The sequence below is a fragment of the Orcinus orca genome, chromosome 5, assembly GCF_937001465.1.
Source record: "Orcinus orca chromosome 5, mOrcOrc1.1, whole genome shotgun sequence".
NCBI lineage: Eukaryota > Metazoa > Chordata > Mammalia > Artiodactyla > Delphinidae > Orcinus > Orcinus orca.
The window spans coordinates 103,625,406-103,644,236 of record NC_064563.1 but is presented as its reverse complement, the minus strand read 5'-3'; the positions used below and the strand labels follow the sequence as shown (position 1 = coordinate 103,644,236).

Sequence of the window (18,831 nt, the reverse complement as noted above, 5' to 3'; positions counted from 1 at the left end):
CTCAAGATTGCTTTGGCTATTCAGGGTCTTTTGCATTTCCATACGAATTGTAAAATTTTTGTTCTATTTCTGTGAAGAATGCCATTGGTAGTTTGATAGGGATTGCATTGAATCCGTAGATTGCTTTGGGTAGTATAGTCATTTTTGCAATAATGATTCTTCCAATCCAAGAACATGGTATATTTCTCCATCTGTTTATGTCATCTTTGATTTCTGTCATCAATGTTTTATAGTTTTCTAAGTACAAGTCTTTTGCCTCCTTAGGTAGTAGGTTTATTCCTAGTTATTTTATTCTTTTTGTTGCAATGGTAAATGGGATTGTTTCCTTGATTTCTCTTTCTAATTTTTTGTTGTTGGTGTATAGGAATGCCAGAGATTTCTGTGCATTAATTTTGTATCCTGCAGCCTTACCAAATTCATTGATTAGTTCTAGTAGTTTTCTGGTGGCATCTTTAGGATTTTCTATGTATACTATCATGTCATCTGCAAACAGTGACAGTTTTACTTCTTCTTTCCAATTTGTGTTCGTTTTATTTCTTTTTCTTCTCTGATTGCCATGGCTAGAAATTCCAAAACTATGTTGAGTAAGAGTGACGAGAGTGGCCATCCTTGTCATATTCCCGGTCTTAGTGGAAATGCTTTCAGTTTTTCACCATTGAGAATGATGTTTGCTGTGGGTTTCTCCTATATGGCCTTTATTACGTTGAGGTAGGTTCCCTCTGTGCCCATTTTCTGGAGGGTTTTTATCGTAAATGGGTGTTGAATTTTGTCAAAAGCTTTTTCTGCATCTATTGAGATGATCATATGGTCTTTATTCCTTAATTTGTTAATACGGTGTATCACATTGATTGATTTGCATATATTGAAGAATCCTTGCGTTCCTAGGATAAATCCCACTTGATCATTATGTATGATCCTTTTAATGTGTTGTTGGATTCTGTTTGCTACTATTTTGTTGAGGATTTTTGCATCTATGTTCATTAGTGATACTGGTCTGTTTTATTTTTTTTGTGATATCTTTGTCTGGTTTTGGTATCAGGGTGATGGTGGCTTTGCAGAACAAATTTGGGAGTGTTCCTCCCTCTGCAATTTCATGGAAGATTTTGAGAAGGATTGGTGTTAGCTCTTCTCTAAATGTCTGATAGAATTTGCCTGTGAAGCCACCTGGTCCTGGACTTCTGTTTGTTGGAAGATTTTTAATTACAGTTTCAATTTCATTACTTGTGATAGGTCTGTTTATATTTTCTAATTCTTCCTGGTTCACTCTTGGAAAATTGTACCTTTCCAAGAATTTGTCCATTTCTTCATGCTTGTCCATTTTGTTGGCATATAGTTGTTTGTAGTAGTCTCTTATAATCCTTTGTATTTCTGCGGTGTCGGAAGTGATTTCTCCTTTTTCATTTCTAATTTTACTGATTTGTGTCCTCTTTTTTTCTTGATGAGTCTGGCTAAATGTTTATCAATTTTGTTTATCTTCTCGAAGAACCAACTTTTAGTTTTATTTATCTTTGCTATTGTTTTCTTCATTTCTATTTCATTTATTTCTGCTCTGATCTTTATGATTTCTTTCCTTCTACTGACTTTGGGTTTTCTTTGTTCTTCTTTCTCTAATTGCTTTACGTGTAAGGTTAGATTGTTTGAGACTTTTGTTTCTTGAGGTGAGATTGAATTGCTATAAACTTCCCTCTTAGAACTTCTTTTGCTGCATCCCACAGATTTTGGGTTACGGTGTTTTTGTTGTCATTTGTTTCTATTTTTTTAAAATTTCTTCTTGATTTCTTCAGTGATCTCTTGATTATTTAGTAGTGTACTGTTTAGCCTCCATGTATTTGTATTTTTTGCAGTTTTTTTCCTGTAATTGATTTCCAGCCACATAGCGTTGTGGTCAGAAAAGATGCTTGATACGATTTCAGTTTTCTTAAATTTACTGAGGCTTGATTTGTGACCCAAGATGTGATCTATCCTGGAGAATGTTCCATGTGCACTTGAGAAGAAAGTGTATTCTGCCACTTTCAGATGGAATGTCCTATAAATATCAATTAAATCTATCTGGTCTATTGTGTCATTTAAAGCTTGTGTTTCCTTATTTATCTTCTGTTTGGGTGACCTGTCCACTGGTGTAAGTGGTGTGTTAAAGTCCCGTACTATTATTGTGTTACCGTCAATTTCCCCTTTTATGGTTGTTAGCATTTGCCTTATGTATTGAGGTGCTCCTATGTTGGGTGTATAAATATTTATAATTGTTATATCTTCTTCTTGGATTGATCCCTTTATCATTATGTAGTGTCCTTCCTTATCTCTTGTAACAGTCTCTATTTAAAAGTCTATTTTATCTGATACGAGTATTGCTACTCCAGCTTTCTTTTGATTTCCATTTACATGGAATATCTTTTTCCATCCCTTCACTTTCAGTCTGTATGTGTCCCTAGGTCTGAAATGGGTCTCCTGTAGACAGCATATTTATGGTCTACTTTGGTATCCATTCAACCAGTCTGTGTCTTTTAGTTGGAGCATTTAATCCATTTACATTCAAGGTTATTACTGATATCTGTGTTCCTACTACCATTTTCTTAATTGCTTTGGGTTTGTTTTTGTGGGTCTTTTTCTTCTCTTGTGTTTCCCGCCTAGAGAAGTTCTTTTAGCGTTTGCTGTAAAGCTGGTTTGGTGGTGCTGAATTCTGTTAGCTTTTGCCGCTGAATCTGAGTGAAATCCTTGCTGGGTAGAGTAATCTTGGTTGTAGGTTTTTCTCTTTCATCCCTTTGAGTATATCCTGCCACTCCCTTCTGGCCTGCAGAGTTTCTGCTGAAATATTAGCTGATAACCTTATGGGGATTCCTTTGTATGTTATTTTTTGCTTTTCCCTTGCTGCTTTTAATATTTTTTCTTTGAATTTAGTTTTTGTTGGTTTGACTAATATGTGTCTTGGTGTGTTTCTCCTAGGGTTTATCCCGTATGGCACTCACTGTGCTTCCTGGACTTGGGTGACTATTTCCTTCCCCATGTTAGGGTAGTTTTCCACTGTAATCTCTTCAAATATTTTCTCAGACCCTTTTGTTTTCTCTTCTTCTTCTGAGACCCCTATAATTTGAACGTTGGTGCATTTAGTGTTGTCCCAGAGGTCTCTAAGATTGTCTTCAATTCTTTTCTTTCTTTCTTCCTTATTCTGTTCCTTGGCAGTTATTTCCACCATTCTGTCTTACAGCTCACTTATTTGTTCTTCTGCCTCAGTTATTCTGTTATTGATTCCTTCTAGTGTGTTTTTCATTTCAGTTATTGTGCTGTTCGTCTCTGATTCTTTGTTCTTTAGTTCTTCTAAATCTTTGTTAAACATTTCTGTATTTTCTCAATCTGTGTCTCCATTCTGTTTCTGAGATTCTGAATCATCTTTACTGTCATTACTCTGAATTATTTTTAGGTAGGTTGCCTATTTCCTCTTCATTTATTTGGGCTTGTAGATTTTTTACCTTGCTCCTTCATCTGAAACATATTTTTTTGTCTTCCATTTTTTTTTTTTTTTTTTTTTTGATGGGTGGGATTGTGTTCCTGTTTTACTGGTTGTTTGGCCTGAGGCTTCCAGCACTGGAGTTTGTAGGCTGTTGGGTGGAGCTGGGTCTTGGTGCCGAGATGAGGACCTCTGGGAGACCTCACTCCAATGAATATTCCCTGGGGTCTGAGGTTCTCTGTTAGTCCAGTGATTCGGACTCAGAGCTCCCACTGCAGGAACTCTGGCCTGACCCCCATCTTGTGAACCAAGATCCCACAAGATGTGTGGGGCAGCAAAAAAAAAAAAGAAAGAAAGAAAGAAAAGGAACAGAATGATAACAAAGAGTAAAAAATAAAATTAGATTAGAAAACTAACAGATTTGTTAGAAAGAATAAAAATATAGTTGAAACAACAACGGAAGGTAAAACAGAGCCACAATAGTAAGGAGAAAAAGAAAAAAAAATCCGGAAAAAGCCTTGGCTGTGGGGGGTAGGGAGTAGGCAGGGGCGGGTTTCAGGTGGGGGTGGGGCCTATGCTTAGGACCAACAGAGCAGGAAAAGGCCCTGGAGGTGCTGGGTGGGTGGGGCGGTGAGTCTTAGGCTCAATGCAGCAGGAGGAGCCTCAGCAGGAGGGGCCCAGGCAGTGCCTCTGGCCTTGGAGGGTGGAGGACCTGGTCCAGGACCCCAGCAGGCTCACTGGGCCCGAGTGGGCAGGGGAAGTGCTAAGCATATTCCCCCCAATCCTCTGATCCTGGAAGGACCCTCCCCATTGGCCTCTCTTCTTTTCCCCTCTCCCTCCCTCTTATGCCCCTGGGACCCACACAGCCAGAGGAGATCCCGGAAGGCAGAGGACCAGACCTGGAAGCCCAGCAGGCTTCCCGGGGCCAAGTGGGCGGGGGAAACGCCCACAGTGCCTTCCGTGATCCCCTGGCCCCAGATGGTCTGCCTCTCCTCCTCTTACCCCCTCCTCCCTCCCTCCCATTCTCCTAGGACCCACAAGGCTGGAGGAGGCCCTGGAGATCAGAGCACTAGGCCTGGGAGCCCAGCAGGCTTCCCAGGGCCCAAGTGGGTTGTGGGGAAACGCCGGCTGCACCTCCCCTGATCCTTCGGCCCCAGAGGGCCCCTCCCTCCCGCCTCTCCTCTTCTCCCCTTGCCTCCCTCCTATGCTGCTAGGATCCACGCTGCCCGGAGGGGGCCTTGGAGCCCAGCAAGCTTTTTGCGGCCAAGTGGCCAGGGCAAAGACCTGTCGCACTTCCCTGATCCTCCAGTCTGGAAGGGCTCCTCCCACCCACCTCTCCTCTTCTTCCCCTCACCTCCCTCCTATGGCTCTAGGACCAACGGGGCCTTGGAGGGTGGAGGACCCTGCTGAGGAGCCCTGAGGGCTTCCCAGGGCCCGACTGGGCAAGGGAGACGCTAGGTGTGCTCTCCCTGATCCTCTGAGCCCCCCGAAGCTCCCTCCAGGCATGGGAACCCCCTCCCCTCTCCCACCCACCCCTCAGGTGCACCAGTCCTGTCTGGCCTCCACTTCTCCTCCCCCCTCAATCCCCCCTCATGCTACCCAGTTGCTTGGGGGTTCCTCCCATCTCCTAGGGTGTTGAGGTCCCCCACCAGGGTCCAGCAGGCACCCTAGTTGTGGAGAAACGCGAACTCCGCGTCCTCTCCTGCCACCATCTTGACTCCACCCCCTGTATTTTCTGCTAAAGAAAGATAAGGCAGGATTATTTTGTTTGCCATTATAACTTCATTATCATGTTATGAAATCTTGTCAAATTCGTGGTACCTTAAATTAATAAGTATCAGCCAGCCATAATTTGCAGTGTATTTTATGCAGGTAGGTAGGTAAATCTTTATTATTTAAACTGGAGTCTTTTCCAAATGTCTTTTCTTCTCAGATGATCTTCACAAATTTGTGGAATTTACTTTCAGGTAGCATTGCCTTCTTTTTGGCTCTCTCTTTACAAGAAGAGCAAAGCAAAGGGAAAGGTGAATCATTTTTATAGGTTCTAGGATAATTAGACAGTTTCCCAGGAGTGTGGTATGCATATCAGTAGTAGCAAGCAAGATGACTGAGTCATTTAAGTAGTAAGTACTTGAACATATTATTTTAATAACTGAAATATATATAAAGCTAGCACATCTACCACATAATGCATGAGTTACAGTTAGGTTCTGCTACATATAAAGAAAACCCACATAACAGTGGACTAAATAAGATACTTATTTTTCTGTCATCTAAATAAGTCCAGAAGAGGTATTCCAAGGCTGGTGTGGCAGCTGCATGGTCCAGGCATCTTCCATCTTTCTGCTTTGATATCCTTAGTGCCTGGTTTTCTTCAAGATCCTCAGGATCTCCACATGGCCACCTTAGTTAACTATCTTATCTATATTCTAAATCACAGGGATGAGAAAAGAACAGGGCAAAAGAATAAGCCTTCTTGCTAAATAAGCCCTCTTTAAAGAGCTTACCTAGAGGCCCCAACTAATGACTCTTTTACCTCATTTGCTGAGGCTGGATTTTTTTTTTTTAGGCAGGACATATTGCTGCTTCCATTAGTAATAGGGGTCCTGTAAGTATGAAAGAAGAGGAGAGTGGATATTGGGTAGACAGCTAACATTTACAGTTGTAAGTACTTTTATCTAGGTAAAAACCATTAGTCAATCAATGAAAAATGCTGAGTAAAAATTAATATAGACTGCATACAGACAGAACAAAAATTAGGAAGCTGGTACTCTTAATGACTGAATGGCTGGAGAGTGGGAAGCATTGCTCCTAAATATGGTAATTGAAGGTGGACTTCAGTGCCTCCAAACAGTGCTTCAGGTTGAGCAGAATGAGAAGCCTTACTGCCTTTTTTTTTTTCTTTCTCCCAATGGCTTCAGTTATACTTCTGTTTAGTTCGAGATTGCTTTGGAATTACAAAAATGCCATTATTTCTTTTCTTCTGGTCATCATTCCCTTCTTCTATGTGAGTGAGTTTGCCATGTGAAAACAACTAACTGCTGGTGTATTTTCAGGTGGGAGTTCGTTTGAGGCAGCCGTGATAAGAAGTTGAAAATGGATTTGCAAAGCAATTTAGGTGTTTTAAGGGGCTCCCCAGCCAAGCTGGAAATCAGCTGAGATATACATGCTGAAGTCAGGCAGAGATAGAAACTAGCAGTTTTATTGAAAAAGGTGATTGTGGAGGGCAAGGTTTAGATCTGGCCAGAGGACTTGCTAACACTCTAAGTTATGATTCGTGTCCCAAAATTCAAGCTTTCCTACCCAGGGAAAGATCCTGCTCATCTAGGTTTACTGCATGCTTAAGAACAGGTGAGAATGCATGGTTTCAAGAAGCATGTGGCTCTCAAAGAGACAGAGACAAAGAGAGAGGCAGAACCAAGGATGTCGGTTTCCATTTCATAAACTGAGAAGTCAAAGAAGTCTTTTTTTTTTTCCCCTATGAAGAGGAATAAATTTGGAGAGGGGAGACAGAGTAACTAGAAGTATTATTTTAATGGATTTCTCTCTATATAGAAGCAGAGAAAAAGAGATTCTTCCCCAATAAGGAAAAGAACAGGTCAAAAAGTTCATATCCATTGGAGTCTGTCTCCTGACCTAGGTGATTATGAGAGATTTCTTTAACAGTCCTTGAGAGGAAGATATAGCATCCTACCCAATTGAATGGGGTCTGAATTGAATTTAGAGAATGATGGATGTACGGTAAAAACAGAACCACGTGCAGCTGTGCTTGGGTCCATAATTAGTTCCATGGATCAGCTATTAGCAGATCAACCTGGGCTAATAGTTAAACTTAGTGGCTGGTGACCTGCGCTTCTGCAGGTAAGGCTGTGAGCAAGATTATAAGGAAATTCTTTAGGTAGGGTCCTTTAGGTCCTATCCTATAGGAGATATTTCCATTTTTCTCCACGTGAAGGAATATCCTCAAAAGTAATTTTTTTGTGAAAGTAGTCTCAAATAAGTACAAAATGATTGAAACCAGAGCCACAGTTAATAGCCCCAAAGTGGACCAGCCCCCCCAGTGCCTACTATACGCAAATTGGCAGAAATGTCATTCAAAGAACAAAACAGAAATTACATTATCTTTTTCCATCATCCCCAACAGTATAGTGATCTTCTGTCCCAAGACATGGTTATTACCGTAGGGATAATCTTTGATATGGGTGGGAACAGCTTTCTTCTCTAAACATTATTGGTCATTTGTTTGGGGTAGAAGGGGAAGGAGGCAGCATGAGCTCAGTCTATCATCTTGAAATATTCTAATATCCCAATTTCAGACTAGTCCTGTGAAAGTTCTACTAACCCTGCCTAACACACCACATTAGTCAGGGAGAGTCCTCAGGAAAACCTAGGCTTGCAGCCAATAAGGAAGACTTTTTAATTAATCTTGTTTTGTTTTCCAACATACCTATCTCTCTGCTACCTCTGATGAATTATGGAACTAGCCTAGACTATCTCCAGGGCTATTATTAAGGAGATAGCCTAATTTCTGACACCACTTCCTGAGCCTTAATCTTTAGCAACTATCCTGTCTCCTGAGAACAATTGACCTCTACATCCTGAGAGCAGAGTAAGTTGCTTTACTTTAAAAAACTTTAAAAAACAACTTGGTGACAGAAGCCAAGAGGACACTTGAAATGGGACTTCTTAAAAAGCCCAAAACCTCTGTCATTCAGGCACAGATATAACACTTGCTTCCTCCCTACCTTTGAACTCAAGAAAAGTGTCTTGTGAGCTTACATCCACTGTGAGAAATTTATTATTTTTTTTTACATCTATATTAGAGTATAATTGCTTTACAATGGTGTGCTAGTTTCTGCTTTATAACAAAGTGAATCAGTTATACATATACATATGTTCCCATCTCTCTTCCCTCTTGCGTCTCCCTCACTCCCACCCTCCCTATCCCACCCCTCTAGGTAGTCACAAAGCACCGAGCTGATCTCCCTGTGCTGTGCGGCTGCTTCCAACTAGCTATCTATTTTATGTTTGGTAGTGTATATATGTCCATGCCACTCTCTCACTTTGTCACAGCTTACCCTTCCCCCTCCCCATATCCTCAAGTCCATTCTCTAGTAGGTCTGTGTCTTTATTCCTGTCTTACCCCTAGGTTCTTCATGACATTTTTTTTTCTTAAATTCCATATATATGTGTTAGCATACGGTATTTGTCTTTCTCTTTCTGACTTACTTCACTCTGTATGACAGACTCTAGTTCCATCCACCTTATTACAAGTAGCTCATTTTCGTTTCTTTTTATGGCTGAGTAATATTCCATTGTGTATATGTGCCACATCTTCTTTATCCATCATCTGATGATGGACACTTAGGTTGTTTCTATCTCCGGGCTATTGTAAATAGAGCTGCAATGAACATTTTGGTACATGACTCTTTTTGAATTATGGTTTTCTCAGGGTATATGCCCAGTAGTGGGATTACTGGGTCATATGGTAGTGCTATTTTTAGTTTTTTAAGGAACCTCCATACTGTTCTCCATAGTGGCTGTATCAATTCACATTCCCACCAGCAGTGCAAGAGTGTTCCCTTTTCTTCACACCCTCTCCAGCATTTATTGTTTCTAGGTTTTTGGATGATGGCCATTCTGACTGGTGTGAGATGATATCTCATTGTAGTTTTGATTTGCATTTCTCTAATGATTAATGATGTTGAGCATTCTTTCATGTGTTTATTGGCAGTCTGTATATCTTCTTTGGAGAACTGTCATATAGGTCTTCTGCCCATTTTTGGATTGGGTTGTTTGTTTTGTTATTGAGCTGCATGAGCTGCTTGTAAATTTTGGACATTAGTCCTTTGTCAGTTGCTTCATTTGCAAATATTTTCTTCTATTCTGAGGGTTGTCTTTTGGTCTTGTTTATGGTTTCCTTTGCTGTGCAAAAGCTTTGAAGTTTCATTAGGTCCCATTTGTTTATTTTTGTTTTTATTTCCATTACTCTAGGAGGTGGGTCAAAAAGGATCTAGCTGTGATTTATGTCATAGAGTGTTCTGCCTATGTTTTCCTCTAAGAGTTTGATAGTTTCTGGCCTTACATTTAGGTCTTTAATCCATATTGAGCTTATTTTTGTGTGTGGTGTTAGGAAGTGTTCTAATCTCATACTTTTACATGTACCTGTCCAGTTTTCCCAGCACCACTTATTGAAGAGGCTATCCTTTCCCACTGTACATTCCTGCCTCCTTTATCCAAGATAAGGTGACCATATGTGCGTGGGTTTATCTCTGGGCTTTCTATCTTGTTCCATTGATCTATCTTTCTGTTTTTGTGCCAGTACCCTACTGTCTTGATTACTGTGGCTTTGTAATATAGTCTGAAGTCAGGGAGCCTGATTATTCCAGCTCCGTTTTTCGTTCTCAAGATTGCTTTGGCTATTCAGGGTCTTTTATGTTTCCATACAAATTGTGAAATTTTTTGTTCTAGTTCTGTGAAAAATGCCATTGGTAGTTTGATAGGGATTGCATTGAATCTGTAGATTGCTTTCGGTAGTAGAGTCATTTTCACAATGTTGATTCTTCCAATCCAAGAACATGGTATATCTCTCCATTAATTTGTATCTTTAATTTCTTTCATCAGTGTCTTATAATTTTCTGCATACAGGTGTTTTGTCTCCTTAGGTAGGTTTATTCCTAGATATTTTATTCTTTTTGTTGCAGTGGTAAATGGGAGTGTTTTCTTGATTTCACTTTCATATTTTACATCATTCGTTTATAGGAATGCCAGAGATTTCTGTGCATTAATTTTGCATCCTGCTACTTTACCAAATTCATTGATTAGCTCTAGTAGTTTTCTGGTAGCATCTTTAGGATTCTCTATGTATAGTATCATGTCATCTGCAAACAGTGACAGCTTTACTTCTTCTTTTCTGATTTGGATTCCTTTTATTTCCTTTTCTTCTCTGATTGCTGTGGCTAAAACTTCCAAAACTATGTTGAATAATTGTGGTGAGAGTGGGCAACCTTGTCTTGTTCCTGATCTTAGTGGAAATGCTTTCAGTTTTTCACCATTGAGGATGATGTTGGCTGTGGCTTTGTCATATATGGCCTTTATTATGTTGAGGTAAGTTCCCTCTATGCCTACTTTCTGCAGGGTTTTTATCATAAATGGGTGTTGAATTTTGTCGAAAGCTTTCTCTGCATCTATTGAGATGATCATATGGTTTTTATTCTTCAATTTGTTGATATGGTGTATCACGTTGATTGATTTGCGTATATTGAAGAATCCTTGCATTCCTGGAATCAACCCTACTTGATCATGTTGTATGATCCGTTTAATGTGCTGTTGGATTCTCTTTGCTAGTATTTTGTTGAGGATTTTTGCATCCATGTCATCAGTGATATTGGCCTGTAGTTTTCTTACTTTGTGACATTTTTGTCTGGTTTTTGAATCAGGGTGATGGTGGCCTCGTAGAATGAGTTTGAGTGTTCCTCCCTCTGCTATATTTTGGAAGAGTTTTGAGAAGGATAGCTGTTAGCTCTTCTCTAAATGTTTGATAGAATTCGCCTGTGAAGCCATCTGGTCCTGGGCTTTTGTTTGTTGGAAGATTTTTAATCACAGTTTCAATTTCAGTGCTTGTGATTGTTCTGTTCATATTTTCTATTTCTTCCTGATTCAGTCTTGGTAGGTTGTGCATTTCTAAGAATTTTCCTATTCTTCCAGGTTGTCCATTTTATTGGCATAGAATTGCTTGTAGTAATCTCTCATGATCTTTTGTATTTCTGCAGTGTCAGTTGTTACTTCTCCTTTTTCATGTCTAATTCTATTGATTTGAGTCTTCTCCCTTTTTTTCTTGACGAGTCTGGCTAATGGTTTATCAATTTTGTTTATCTTCTCAGAGAACCAGCTTTTAGTTTTATTGATCTTTGCTATTGTTTCCTTCATTTCTTTTTCATTTATTTCTGATCTGATCTTTATGATTTCCTTCCTTCTGCTAACTTTGGGGGTTTTTTGTTCTTTTTCTCTAATTGCTTTAGGTGCAAGGTTAGGTTGTTTATTCGAGATGTTTCCTGTTTCTTGAGGTTGGATTGTATTGCTATAAACTTCCCTCTTAGAAATGCTTTTGCTGCATCCCATAGGTTTTGGGTCATCGTGTCTCCATTGTCGTTTGTTTCTAGGTATTTTTTTATTTCCTCTTTGATTTCTTCAGTGATCACTTCGTTATTAAGTAGTGTATTGTTTAGCCTCCATGTGTTTGTGTTTTTTTACAGATCTTTTCCTGTAATTGATATCTAGTCTCATAGCGTTGTGGTCAGAAAAGACACTTGATATGATTTCAGTTTTCTTAAATTTACCAAGGCTTGATTTGTGACCCAAGATATGATCTATCCTGGAGAATGTTCCGCGAGCACTTGGGAAAAATGTGTATTCTGTTGTTTTTGGATGGAATGCCCTATAAATATCAATTAAGTCCATCTTGTTTAATGTATCATTTAAAGCTTGTGTTTCCTTATTTATTTTCATTTTGGGTGATCTGTCCATTGGTGAAAGTGGGGTGTTAAAGTCCCCTACTATGAATGTGTTACTGTCGATTTCCCCTTTTATGGCTGTTAGTATTTGCCTTATGTATTGAGGTGCTCCTATGTTGCGTGCATAAATATTTACAATTGTTATATCTTCTTCTTGGATCGATCCCTTGATCATTATGTAGTGTCCTTCTTTGTCTCTTCTAATAGTCTTTATTTTAAAGTCTATTTTGTCTGATATGTGAATTGCTACTCCAGCTTTCTTTTGGTTTCCATTTGCATGGAGTATCTTTTTCCATATGCTAACTTTCACTCTGTATGTGTCTCTAGGTCTGAAGTGGGTCTCTTGTAGACAGCGTATATATGGGTCTTGTTTTTGTATCCATTCAGCCAGTCTGTGTCTTTTGGTGGGAGCATTTAATCCATTTACATTTAAGATAATTATCGATATGTATGTTCCTGTTCCCATTTTCTTAATTGTTTTGGGTTTGTTATTGTAGGTCTTTTCCTTCTCTTGTGTTTCTTGCCTAGAGAAGGTCCTTTAGCATTTGTTTTAAAGCTGGTTTGGTGGTGCTGAACTCTCTCAGCTTTTGCTTGTCAGTAAAGGTTTTAATTTCTCCATCAAATCTGAATGAGATCCTTGCTGGGTAGAGTAATCTTGGTTGTCAGTTTTTCTCTTTCATCACTTTCAGTATGTCCTGCCAGTCCCTTCTGGCTTGCAGAGTTTCTCCTGAAAGATCGGCTGTTAACCTTATGGTGATTCCCTTGTGTGTTATTTGTTGTTTTTCCCTTGCTGCTTTTAATATGTTTTCTTTGTATTTAATTTTTGACAGTTTGACTAATATGTGTGTTGGTGTGTTTCTCCTTGGATTTATCCTGTATGGGACTCTCTGTGCTTCCTGGACTTGATTAACTATTTTCTTTCCCATATTAGGGAAGTTTTCAACTATAATCTCTTCAAATATTTTCTCAGTCCCTTTCTTTTTCTCTTCTTCTTCTGGATCCCCTATAATTTGAATGTTGGTGTGTTTAATGTTGTCCCAGAGGTCTCTGAGACTGTCCTCAGTTCTTTTCATTCTTTTTTCTTTATTCTGCTCTGCAGTAGTTATTTCCACTATTTTATCTTCCAGGTCACTTATCCGTTCTTCTGCCTCAGTTATTCTGCTATTGATCCCATCTAGAGTATTTTTCATTTCATTTATTGTGTTGTTCATCATTGCTTCTTTCATCTTTAGTTCTTCTAGGTCCTTTTTAACTGTTTCTTGCATTTTTTCTGTTCTATTTCCAAGATTTTGTATCATCTTTACTATCATTATTCTGAATTCTTTTCAGGTAGACTGCCTATTTCCTCTTCATTGTTAGGTCTGGTGGGTTTTTATCTTGCTCCTTCATCTGCTGTGTGTTTTTCTGTCTTCTCATTTTGCTTATCTTACTGTGTTTGGGGTCTCCTTTTTGCAGGCTGTAGGTTCGTAGTTCCCGTTGTTTAGGTGTCTGTCCCCAGTGTCTAAAGTTGTCTCAGTGGGTTGTGTAGGCTTCCTGGTGGAGGGGACTAGTGCCTGTGTTCTGGTGGATGAGGCTGGATCTTGTCTTTCTGGTGGGCAGGTCCACATCTGGTGGTGTGTTTTGGGGTCCCTGTGGACTTATGGTTTTAGGCAGCCTCTCTGCTAATGGTTGGGGGTTGTGTTCCTCTCTTGCTAGTTGTTTCGCATAGGGTGTCCAGCACTGTAGCTTGCTGGTCGTTGAGTGAAGCTGGGTGTTGGTGTTGACATGGAGATCTCTGGGAGATTTTCGCTGTTTGATATTATGTGCAGCTGGGAGGTCTCTTGTGGACCAGTGTCCTGAACTTGGCTCTGCCACCTCAGAGGCCCAGCACTGACTCCTGGCTGCAGCACCAAGAGCCTTTCATCCACACGGCTCAGAATAAAAGGGAGAAAAAGTAGAAAGAAAGAAAGCGAGAAAGAGAGAGAAAGAAAGAGAAAAAGAAAGAAAAGAAAGGAGAGAGGGAGGGAGGGAGGGAAGGAAGGAAGGAGGGAAGGAAGGAAGAGAGAAGGAAAAGAAAGAGGAAAGATGATAAAATAAAGTAACATAAAATAAAATAAAGTTATTGAAATAAAAAATAATTATTAAGAAAAAAAATAAAAAAAATAAACGGACAGATAGAACCCTGGGACAAATGGTGACAGCAAAGCTTTACAGACAAAATCTCTCACAGAAGCATACACATACACACTCACAAAAAGAGGAAAAGGGGAAAAAATAGTAAATCTTGCTCTCAAAGTCCACCTCCTCAATTTGGGATGATTCGTTGTCTATTCATGTATTCCACAGATGCAGGGTACATCAAGTTGATTGTGGAGCTTTAATCCACTGCTCCTGAGGCTGCTGGGAGAGATTTCCCCTTTTCTTCTTTGTTCTCACAGCTCCCGGGGCTCAGGTTTGGATTTGGCCTCGCATCTAAGTGTAGGTCGCCGGAGGGCATCTGTTCTTCGTTCAGACAGGACGGGGTTAAAGGAGCAGCTGCTTCGGGGACTCTGGCTCACTCAGGCCAGAGGGAGGGAGGGGTGCGGATGCGGGGCAAGCCTGCGGCGGCAGAGGCCGGCAGGACGTTGCAACAGCCTGAGGCATGCCGGGCATTCTCCAGGGGAAGTTGTCCCTGGATCCCGGGACCCTGGCAGTGGCGGGCTGCACAGGCTTCCTGGAAGGGAGGTATGGATAGTGACCTGTGTTCGCACACAGGCTTCTTGGTGGCGGCAGCAGCAGCCTTAGCGTCTCTGGGGTCCGTGCTTTTCGCCGCGGCTTGCGCCCGTCTTTGGAGCTCCTTTAAGCAGCGCTCTTAATCCCCTCTCCTCACGCACCAGGAAACAAAGAGGGAAGAAAAAGTCTCTTGCCTCTTCGGCAGGTCCAGACTTTTTCCCGGACTCCCTCCCGGCTAGCCGTGGTGCACTAACCCCCTGCAGGCAGTGTTCACGCAGCCAACCCCAGTCCTCTCCCTGTGCTCTGACCGAAGCCCGAGCCTCATCTCCTAGCCCCGCCCGCCCCGGCGGGTGAGCAGACAAGCCTCTCGGGCTGGTGAGTGCTGGATGGCCCTGATCCTCTGTGCGGGAATCTCTCCGCTTTGCCCTCCGCACCCCTGTTGCTGCGCTTTCCTCTGCGGCTCCGAAGCTTCCCCCTCCGCCACCCGCAGTCTCCGCCCGCGAAGGGGCTTCCTAGTGTGTGGAAACTTTTATTCCTTCACCACTCCCTCCCACTGGTGCGGGTCCCGTTCCTATCCTTTGGTCTCTGTTTATTCTTTTTTCTTTTGCCCTACCCATGTACGTGGGGAGTTTCTTGCCTTTTGGGAGGTCTGAGGTCTTCTGCCAGCGTTCAGTAGGTGTTCTGTAGGAGTTGTTCCACGTGTAGATGTATTTCTGGTGTATCTGTGGGGAGGAAGGTGATCTCCACGTCTTACTCTTCCGCCATCTTCCCTGAACCCCCCAGAAATTCATTATTTTTAGTGAATTAAGGTGAATAATAGAAATCTACAATGCTCTATTAGAAAATGTCTTGCAAAAGAAATCGCAAATCTCATTTTATAGTATCGTATTTTGGGGGGATAAAATCAGTTTCTAGATAACAAGATACTTCCTGAACCCAAACTAGTTTTTAATATTAAGCTGTCCTAATGTTCATTTATTGTTAATATACTGAGGTTGCTGATCTAGGTTTTCTAAACTGATGAATAGAGAGAGAGGAGGTACATTTTAACTTGATAACTTTCCAAGAACCTGATCTTAGCTGTCATTTTCTTGAGATGTGCTCTGTAAACACCTTTCTTCTACAATTCCCACTTTTGCCCCACTCCCCAATATAAATGCTCTCATTCTATCACATCATCCAGTTTTATATTCTTAACATTTAAAACAATCTGAAATTACCTTGCATATACAGTTGTTGTTTATTAAATTTTTCCTCATTGTAAAATTAAATTCCATAAGAGTATAGATCTTGTATTGTTCAATACTGAATCCCAGACACCTAGAATATTGCTTAGTAGTTAAATGTATTTTTGGACAAATGGACTGATGGGTGATTTTTTTAATTTTTATTTTTGGGCAGGGAGTAATGGTCGATAGCACCGAGGATATCATTTGTAGCAGTCTTAATAAAGCTAACCAAATAGGGTCTCTCTTAGAAATCTTGTTCTACTCTTATTGATGTTGGTCTATTCCTGGGCTGTCTCAGATAGCCTAGTCCACTTAGGTACTAATTCCTGTGCCCTTTGCTTGCTTTGTAAGCATTCCCTGTCCAATTTAGAGAATTACCAAATGTATTTGTTCCTGGATAGAGCAGAGGAAAGTTAATCGGTGGAGACTATTTCGGAATTGTTTAGAGGAAAATCTGGAAGTACCAGCCCACATATCTTGTCCTATCCTGATTAATTTGTGGAGTTTCTTCTTTCTGATTATCTTCCAATAGAACTTTAGAAGTGAGGGGAAGAAAAGAAAGTTGATTAATTTTATCCCTATTAAAACAGCAAGTTAAAGGGTAGCTTGTCTGGAAACAGAAGGAGTTTGTGAAGAAACTGGGTGATTGTGAAGAGGCTAGGCCAATTTCTAATTACAGCTCACTGAAGACAAAGCTACTCATTTGAGGTATATTTTCTGAGATTTCTTTAAACTTTTAACCTTTTTTATTATTATGTTTTTCCTAATAATAATAGCTGATGATTTTATCACATGATTGGCACATGAAAATCCGTAAAATCGAAACAGTGTTGCATTTTGGGACAACAAAAATTAGGAAACTCTTTATTCCAAAGTTTGTTGTGCAATGAAAGACCCCTAAGGTATGAGGCAGGAATCTGAGTAGCAGGAAATAAAATCTGTCTAACATAAACAAAAAGAGAGAGATTTTTGGAAGAATACTAGGCAGCTCACAGGATAAAAGGAAAAGCTGAATAAACAAATCTCAAAGCCAAAACCAGGGCAGCTCTGGGAGGTCTTTTCACTAGCACATTACTATTAAGGTGACGAAGCTACAGTGACTTTTCACCTTCTGTCTTTCGATTTGAATTTTAAATTTTCAGGAGTAGACTACCAAAGTGAACATAATGATGTGGAGCAACAATTTCCCCTCTACTTCTCCTGTTTTTACATAAAAGCAACAAGATGAACTGAAAGGAAATTTTTTTAAGTTACACTTTGGGCAGTATGGAGAAAATTGGGGAATGAAACTGAAATCAGTGAGAGTGTAATTCTAATAATAGCAAACATTTGTTGAGCGTTTACTATGGACCAGACACTATGTTGAGTATTTTGCATCCATTAACTTATTTAATTCTCATGATAACACTATGAGTTAAGGATAGTAATAATATATTTTACATTTGGGAAAATTAAGGCTTAGAGCAGCAGTCCCCAACCTTTTTGGCACCAGGGACCAGTTTCATGGAAGACAGTTTTTCCACAGGGGGGGTGCAGGGGGGTTGGGGGGGATGGTTCAGGCGGTAATGCGAGCGATGGGGAGTGGCATATGAAGCTTTGCTGGCTCACCCACCACTCACCTCCTGCTATGCGGCCCGGATCCTAACAGGCCGTGGACCGCTACCGGTCCAAGGCCCGGGATTGGGGACCCCTGGCTTAGAGAAGTGAAGTAACTTGTTTAGGTAGTATATTAGCAATTAGGAGTAATCAGGAGGCTGTCGTAGTAATTTGAAGCAAGAAACGATAACGGCTGAGATAAGTTAGTGAGACAGAACCAATAAAGCTTAGAGAACGGTTGTATAGGGAATGTAAAAAGGGGGGGGGGAGTTGGGGGCTTCCTGGTGGCGCAGTGGTTGGGAGTCCGCCTGCCGATGCGGCGGGCGCGGGTTCGTGCCCCGGTTTGGGAGGATACCGCGTGCCGCGGAGCGGCTGGGCCAGTGAGCCATGGCCGCTGAGCCTGCGCGTCTGGAGCCTGTGCTCCGCAGGGGCGCAGGCCGCGGCAGTGAGAGGCCCGTGAACCGCAAAAAAAAAAAAGGGGTGGGGGAGGAGTTGAGAATAAATCCTAGGCATCTGGGTCAGAAAGTGAATGGATTTTTATTCAAAAGGAGAACGTTTTGATGATAGAAGTATTATGATGCATTTGATGAGCTAACTTGTCCATTTAAGACCTTTTACTTGCCTGTGGGATGTGTCAGCAGGTCTCTCACTATACTCTTGCCCCCTTGCAATCTCTTTTCCACACAGGTCCCACCATGGCCTTCAAGGCCCTACCTATCTTACTTGGTTACATACAGCTCTTTCCCTCACTAAATATACTTTAGACATACAGGCCTTCTACTTTTTCTGAGTGGTGAGTTCCTCCCCGCCTTGAGGTCATGCCCTGGCTAATTCCTTTGACTGGAATGTTCTTTGCCAATATCTTGTCATAGCTTTTCCCCTTCTTAACATTCACTCCTGGGTGAGATGTCCCCTCATCAGAGAGGCTCTTCTATACTAACCCTCCTCTGCCCCATTGCCTCCCACCCTCAATCACCTTTCATAGCACTGAGCACTGCTCAAAATTGTGTTCACTTTGTAACTCAGTTGTTTATTGCTGTTTACCTCCTCCAGATTATAAATTCCATGAGAGCAGGGACCATGTATATTCACCATCTACACATGAGCACAGTCCTCTGTAGCATATATAAACTCAATAAGTATGAAAGATTAGAAAGCCCTATACGTGAGCTGAAGGAGACTTATGAAACCACTTTAAGTCCGTGGTAACTTGCAGCAAGCCACAAAATGTGAATGTGAAGACACACATGCAGATTTATAATTAGTAAACCTTAAACTTTATAAAGAATTCACATGCAGTGATCTCATTGCAAAATTTATAATTTTGTTTAATCCTGTCATCTCCTTAGTGGCAGATTTT

The 18,831-nt window shown here is 40.9% G+C and overlaps 1 protein-coding gene across 4 annotated transcripts in view; it reads left to right on the top strand.

Moving 5' to 3' along the window:
* Positions 1–18,831, top strand: part of ARL6 (ADP ribosylation factor like GTPase 6) — a 50,873-nt gene that overhangs the window by 5,783 nt on the left and 26,259 nt on the right. The window lies entirely within an intron of this gene.